Source organism: Vulpes vulpes, chromosome 1, assembly GCF_048418805.1.
Source record: "Vulpes vulpes isolate BD-2025 chromosome 1, VulVul3, whole genome shotgun sequence".
NCBI classification, from domain to species: Eukaryota; Metazoa; Chordata; class Mammalia; order Carnivora; family Canidae; genus Vulpes; species Vulpes vulpes.
In genome coordinates, this window is record NC_132780.1 from 120,636,191 (window position 1) to 120,644,272 (window position 8,082).

Consider the following 8,082-nt stretch of genomic DNA (forward strand, 5'->3'; position numbering starts at 1 on the left):
CTCTGGCTCCTTTCACTGCTTCATTCAAATTTGCTTATAACCTGCACCCAGCATGGGGTGGCTAGATCTAGGCTTTAAGACACCATGGTGTTCCCAAGCAGTGCCACAGTATGCTAAAGCTGGTGGAAACGTCATCAGTGTTAAGAGTGGTCACCTCTTCCTCTTTGAATATTGTCACACTCTTTCTGATTCTCTGAAACAGAAATCACTGGAATTCTTAAAGTGAAAAGAGAAGTGGAAATTCAGAGTTAACCCCTGTCCAAACTATTCCACTGCCCCTCTTCTGCCTACATTTGGTGCTATATTCTCTCTGCCTGAAAACAACGGACTGTTCCTTAACTTCCTAGATACCTTTCCCTGTCTCTCTGTCCATCCAAACATCTTCCTTCCTGAAAGGACCAGACCAAATGCCAGTTCCTCAAGAAGCTCTCGTTAATTCTTCTAGTCCCTATCTGCTCTTTCTGTTCTCATATATGCACCACTCCTTTGGCAGCTCAAGACAATTCCCCTAAAATTTATTGAGTTTGTACTGTAAGCCTGGAACTGTGCCAAGGACCGGGCATACAAAGATGAGTAGAATGGGAAAAATAAGAACAAGGTGGAGGGACCGTAAGCAAAAGAAGCAAGCAATAGCAGAAAAAAGGAGCAGAGCAATCAGCTGAATTGGAGTCTGCAGAATGGGAAGATGCCCCCCATCCCACACCTCCCCCAGAGCAGTAGCTCATGGCTATAAGTCACTAGTTCCTAACCTTGGATTGGGAGATCCAGCCACCAGATTTTTTTTTTAAAGATTTTATTTATTTATTCATGAGACACACACACAGAGAGAGACAGAGAGACAGGCAGAGACACAGGCAGAGGGAGAAGCAGGCTCCATGTAGGAGCCTGACGTGGGACTCGATCCTGAGTCTCCAGGATCAGGCTCTGGGCCGAAGGTGGCACTAAACTGCTGAGCCACCCGGGCTGCCCCCACCAGTAGATTTTATGCCCTTCTTTGGCACGCTCCCTACCAGATGACTTCGGCCTCTCTGCTCAGCTGCCCAGCTGAATCCCCACTCCCCTCCCAGGGTTTGCGATGGGGCTCTGATGCTCCACTTCCACCGGCTGGCTTTCAGTGGGTAAAACTACAGCCTCCAGAAAACAGAAAGCACCTATTCCTGCGGTGAAGCTTGGGGTGGGGAATCTAAAAAGAGTGAAACCACTGACTTCACAATGGCAGCTGGTTTTGGCATAGTGGTGTCAGGCCCCTAGAGAGTCCCTCAACCTCCCCCGCCGTAGACCCGATAAATCAGTATGAAGCTGGAGGGAGTTATTCTGAGAGCACTGTTAAAGCTCTTCACTCCATCAAATGCTGCCTTCGTGGTGGGTACTTGCTCTCTGCAGAGGCTTCAAATAGTCAAATTCCTTCTCGCGTTCAAATAGCAGCTGAATGTCTGTGCAAGGTGTGCTTTAACAGGTGCCATTTCTGGGAAGCCCTGCTGAGAGATAAATTTCCCTTTCCATTCAAGCTATGCAATTTCTCTTTAATTTTATGAATAGAATTCAACTACTACTCTCTGTCCGCCTTTTTGAAGCCTGGTGACCATGACCTTTTGCTTTGACCTTTTGGTTTTCCCCGTCAGTTTATATTACATTGTCCATAAGAAACAAATGACAACTATTACTTCACTTTTCAGAAAAATATTCCACGAAGAAGAAAGAGGAGAAAGGGGAGGAAGGAAGGAGAGGGGGAGGAGGAGAAGGGAGGAGGAAGGTGAAGGAGGGTGTTTACTCCATTTTAGGGGTCGATAAATAGCTTAGTGTGTTTAAGCAGCAAGTAACACGCTCCCGTTAAATCTTTAATTCACATAACCTTTAATTTACTGAAGTTTGCTTTCGTGGCACTACACTGTCCCATTTTGAAAACACTAAGATCAGGGATACCTGGGTGGCTCCATGGTTGAGCTCCTGCCTTTGGCTCAGGGTGTGATCCCGGGGTCCTGGGATCGAGTCCTGCATCGGGCTCCTCACAGGGAGCCTGCTTCTCCCTCTGCCTTTGTCTCTGCCTCTCTCTCTCTGAATCTCTCATAAATAAATTAATTAATTAAATCTTAAAAAAAAATGAAAGCACCAAGATCATTTCTGGGTTCTCCTCCTGCCTGGTGCTTGGCTTCTTACTGTGTTTCTCAGGGGACAAGGAAAGTGAAATAGAAAACTGAAAAGAGTGACTTTTGTAAATTTGTTTATGGCTCTGGTGGACAGTGTGGGTGAGGGAGTGGCAGCCAACGGCTGTAGTGACCCTTAATTCCCCCAAATCCTAGAACAAGGACTGGCCAGGATTCCAGGGCAAGTCCTACCCTCAGACACAGAAGCCTCAACTTTCCCCAACAGTGTTTGTCTCTTCTTTTCTTAAAGGGTCAAGCAATAAAACACTGTAAGCTCCTTTGACAGGTGCCCTTTCTAGTTTTGTCAGAAAAAAATTCTTTCCTAAACACAACCAAACTCTCTCCTGCTTTGCCTTAAGATTATGTTCTCTCCTTCAGTCATCCACAGAAGGGGTGGGGGGCATTTATGTCCATTACAAGCTCAAAACAAATTAATACAAACACTGCAAGAGGATAGAGAATCTTTTCGAACCTTCTCAAAACCACTCCTCAAAACAACTCTGGTCTGCGTGAAAAAACCCCTCAGCTCTGCATTGCTCTTTTCTCTGAGTTACCAGTTTGGCAGCCTTTTTATTATTGCTTGTTACTTTTCTCTGCATCCATTTTTCTACCTGTAGTTTGAATCTGAATGTAATAATATATCAATAAGGATCTGGGTTCATTTAGAAAGAATCCACATTGGGACACCTGGGTGGCTCAGTGGTGTCTGCCTTTGGCTCAGGGCGTGATCCTGGGGGTCCTGGGACTGAGTCCCACATTGGGCTGCCTGCAGGGAGCCTGCTTCTCCCTCTGCCTGTGTCTCTGTGTCTTTCATGGAGAAATAAATTTTTTTTTAAAAAAAGAAAGAATCCACATAAATAATTCCTGGCCATGGTATGTCATATTTTCACTCATTATTTCCACGATTTCCACTCAATATTTCCACATATTTCCATGAATATTTTGTTGCCATTTTCACCTTCCTACTGATGTATATTTAGCTAGTTGCTTTGGGCTGAGAAAATGCCAACTTAAAGTTGCATTTTTGGTTTTACTTTTTTTTTTTCTTCTCCCATGTGTTTTTTTAGGTTATTTCTGGGCTTCTGGCAATTTTAGTTAATCTTTTTAATTATTCATCAAAAATCAGCCCAGGTGTAATTTTCTCTGGATGCCTTCTATTAACACTCTACGCTGTTAATGTCTCTTTCATATCTGCCGATCTTAGATCTTGAACATTTTGTCACAGTCCAAGTGGCCTAATGTCATTATACCCTACCAAGTCTCCTGTGTTGCATGATTTTGGCCTTACCTCTGTAACTGCAAGGAGCACCTAGCAGAGTGCCATGCTATATTAGTAAGGATTCTCCAAAGAACCAGAACCAAAAAGTATACATATAGAGGGAAAGAGGTTTATTTTAAGGAACCAACTCACCTGATTGTGGAGGTTGGCAAGTCCAAATCTGTGAAGTAGGCTAGCAGGCTGGATGGAGATCCACGAAAGAGCAGATGCTGTAGCTCAACTTTGTCATTGCAAAATGAATAAACCTTTTAGAATTTTTGTTTTAAAGACTTTACTTATTTATTCAAGAGAGACACAGAGAGAGAGAGAGGCAGAGACACAGGCAGAGGGAGAAGCAGGCTCCCTGTGGGGAGCCCAATGTGGGACTCGATTCTGGATCCTGGGATTATGACCTGAGCCAAAGGCAGATGCTCAACCACTGAGCCACCGAGGCTTTCTTTTTTAGAATTTCTAAAAAAGAAAAGGAAGAGAGTTTTATTTGAACCTGAGTTAGGACAGCTGCCTGGGATACACAATCTTCACAAAGATAGGGCTCCTGTAAGGGAACATTGAATAGGGTTATGTACTTTTTTACATAAAAAGTTACAAATTCTGGGAAGCCTGGGTGGCTCAGCGGTTGAGTGTCTGCCTTCAGCCCAGGGTGTGATCCTGGGGTCTCGGGATCGAGTCCCATATCGGGCTCCCTGCATGGAGCCTGCTTCTCCCTCTGCCTATGTCTCTGCCTCTCTCTCTGTCTCTCATGAATAAAAGTAAATCAAATCTTTAAAACAAAAAGTTACAAATTCTTAGACACAGCACTTCAGAATGTTGCAGACCTTAAGTTTCTAATATATGCAGGATCGTATGACTAATCTTCTGGGAAGGAGGGGAATTTCTTACTTTTTCTTGTCTTTTGTGTTCAGAACGTACCTTTTTGGTGATTTTCTTTCATCAAGCAGATGTACAATGTGTGCTCTGGGCAGAAATAGAGCACGTGCTTTGAGGTCCTGCCGAATCAATTTGACTTGGTAAATATTAAAGTATAGCTTCCCTAGGAGCCCAGGAGCAGGGCCCACAAACATTAAAAGTTGAAAACTTGGGGCTCCTGGGTGGCTCAGTCAGGCGCCTGCCCTCTACTCAGGGTCCTGGGATCCAGCCCCGCATCGGGCTCCCTGCTGCTTCTCCCTCTCCCTCTGCAGCTTCCCCTGCTTATGCACACACACTCTCTCTCTCTCTCAAATAAATAAATAAAATCTTAAAAATAAAAATTTTTTAAAAGTTGAAGAACTTCCTTTATCAAGTCTCAAGACAGTCTGCTGGCATTATTCCTCCGTCCATGGTGGAGGTCAGTCTTTTTTTCTCTTAAGGCTTCCACTGATTTGGTCAGGATTGCTGGCATCATGGACTATCATTGGCTTTCCTCAATATCTACTGATTTCAGTGTTCATCCCATCTAAAACTACCTTCACAGAAACATCTAGAAAAATGTTTGACCAAATATCTGGGTATCATTGCTTACCCCAAGGTAATATGCTCGCCGAGTTTTCTGAATTGAGTTGATGTTACAGGATCTGTGAACAGTGGCTTTGGGCTTCCAATTTCTCCTGTACTAGCTTTTTTCTGTTTTCTTCTAAAAAGCCTCTACTTCATTTTCTTCTCCACTGTGTCATTTTAGCAAGAGTATATTGAAGTCCTGTTCTGTGGTATGATTTCCTTTGAATCTTTTTGTTATTTTGTGTCTGTTAGAGAGTTCAAGGGGCCCTGCCTATTAACCATTTCCTGTTACCAAGTTCACAAAGCTTTTTTTCTCTCTCTGGCTCTCAAGCTCTCATGCTTTAACTAGGTGTGGTATTACTTGGGACCATGAAGTGGCAAAGATTTGTTTAATTTCCTGTTTTTCAGTTATTTGTGCTTCTGTTTTCCTTGGAATGAACCAGCTTCGACTACCTTGGCTGGAGAACAACAAAACAGCAAGGCTTCATTTTCTTTATATCAATATGAAAGGGAGTTTATTCCAGAGGCACTATCTTATCTGAGCATTTGGAATCAATGATATTAAAAATACTATCACTAATGACAGAAATGCTCACAATGGAAAACTTAGTGGTTAAAAATAATATAAAGTTGTATATACAAAATGATCCAATTTTTTTTCAAGAAACGTGCATAAGATAAAGACTACATATAGTGTGAGTGAGAAAATGTGAGTGGTTCTGTTTTTTTCTATATTTTCTAAAATTTCTTTATACACATAACATATAAAAATTCTAATTGTGAAATATTAAAAGTTTCTCCTTAGTCCTGGCAAACTCTCCCATTACTCTCTTCAGAGGTAATCATAATCATTATTAACAACTTGATGTGTATCCTTTCAGCATTTTCTCTCACACACACACAGAGTTTTTTTTTTAAATAAGATCATATACATTCCTCATTTTAAAATTTGATTTTCGGGGGGACACCTGGGTGGCTCAGGGGTTGAGAGTCTGCCTTCTACTCAGGGCGTGATCTCTGAGTTCTGGGATCAAGTCCCGCATCGGGCTCCCTGCATGGAGCCTGCCTCTCCCTCTGCCTGTGTCTCTGCCTCTCTCTCTGTGTCTCTCATGAATAAATAAATAAAATCTTTTAAAAATAAATAAAATTCGATTTTCTTTTTTTACCTACAAATGTCTCTAAGCTCTTTCCATGTAAGCTTATTTACCCAAAGTCTTATTTAAATGTCTACCTCATGGTTTTGAACAGTTCCATAATTGTGCCATGATTTAGGAGAAGGAAATGCATACTCCCTACATGGGACATATTGAAGTTAGTTTCAACTTTCTTCTATTAGAAACAATTCTGCAAAGAACATTCAGGAACATTTATCTTCATGAACATGTGTGGCTATTTCTTTAGGAGAGTTTTCCCAACATTTCTGCTGGAAGTATATATTACTTTTACCATTAAAAAAATGTAAACAAGGACGCCTGGGTGGCTCAGTCAGTTAAGCATCTGCCTTCAGCTCAGGTCATGATTTTGGAGTCCTGGGATGAGCCCCACATAGGGTTCCCTGCTCAGCGGGGAATCTGCCTCTCCCTATCAATCTACCCCTGCCCCAGCTCATGCTTTCTCTTGCTCTCTCTCAAATAAATATTTTTTAATGTAAACATTTCATTAAAAAACATTTTTAAAATATCATGAGTCAGCAGCCCAAAATGAGATCACATGCCTGGGTCCATTGCATGAGAGAGGGTTCTGGGTCAGGGTCTAGTGTATACCTGGTACACAGTAGGTGTTTAATGTCTGTAGGATATATAGAGATCACTCCCAGACATTGTTAACAACTCTTTATTAAAAGTGCCATTATTGGAATGCCTGGGTGGCTCAGCGGTTGAGTGTCTGCCTTTGGCTCAGGGGGTGATCCCGTGGTCCTGGGATGGAGTCCCACATCGGGCTCCCCACAGGGAGCCTGCTTCTCCCTTGCCTATGTCTTTGCCTCTCTCTCTCTCTGTCTCTCATGAGTAAATAAATAAAATATTTTTTTAAAAAAGAAAAGTACCATTATTTCCACCTTACAGATGAAACATCTCAGAGATCAGGCCTGAGTCCCATAAGTTTGTTTCTCAGTAAAAACCTCAAGATGGCAAATAATACTTGATTGGTGAGTAATGAAGTCTTCAGTATGTCTTCTTCAGTAAAACTTGGGAAGAGGACCTAAATCTTCAACACCTTTGTCTTTCCATTATCTATACTAATGTCTAGCACCAGTAAAATGCCAGATAAATATTAGTCTTTCTTGGCAGAACAGCATTCACTCTTTCCTTTATGAACAAAATCTTGGGTTTTGTATATGTATCCACTTCTCGGGGAAGATGTTTTATCCTTGATCAAAGGGGAACTCATAATCTAACTTGCCTGCTAGTGATCGGTTTAGTCTCAGAGCTGGGCACAGGAAGAGGCTTTCCTAATAGTTTCTTCATCCTTGAAAGAAGAGACACCGTCTTTCCCACTAGACATTGTAATTGTAATTGGATTTTGGACCTGTCAGAGAAGTCATTTCTCTGTTAGGCATTTATTTATGCCTGGGGATAAAGCTAGCACAGTGAGAACAGCAGGGCAGAAAGATGGAAGAAATTGGGTCTTTGATGATAATAATTAACCCTGGGGATTTTCTGTTATCTAAGATTTTTTTTTTGTCAGTCAATATAGAAATGTCTAAACATTTTGTTATATAAGATAATAAGTGTCTTTATTATTTAAACCTGGTATAGGGAGTGGTGGGAGAGGGGAAGAGGGAGTATAACAGTTATATGCAGGTATTTGGAGCTAACTGACAAATTATTCTTTTGGTTTGTATGACCATGTCCTTGACATCCCAGAAATATTTTCCAATTTTTGACCAAGGAGGAAAAAATGTCAGTAGGTCAACCTTAAAAATAAAATAGCCAGTTATTTTACCAGCAAAATGAGTTTATTCAGGAATAGCAGAGCAATTGCAATTTGGGACATGCAAACTCCAGTAAAATATAGTCAAGATCCAGAGACTATATGAGAGGGGCTTGCTTTTATGGAGGAACAGAGAAAGTTGGGAGAGGTGGTTTTGAATGAAAGCTTACTGGAGGAGAGCCAGAGTTCAGGGTTGTGGCTACTTCTCAATTGTTGAGATGTGGCAGTTCCTCATTGGCTCATTGTTACTGGGCA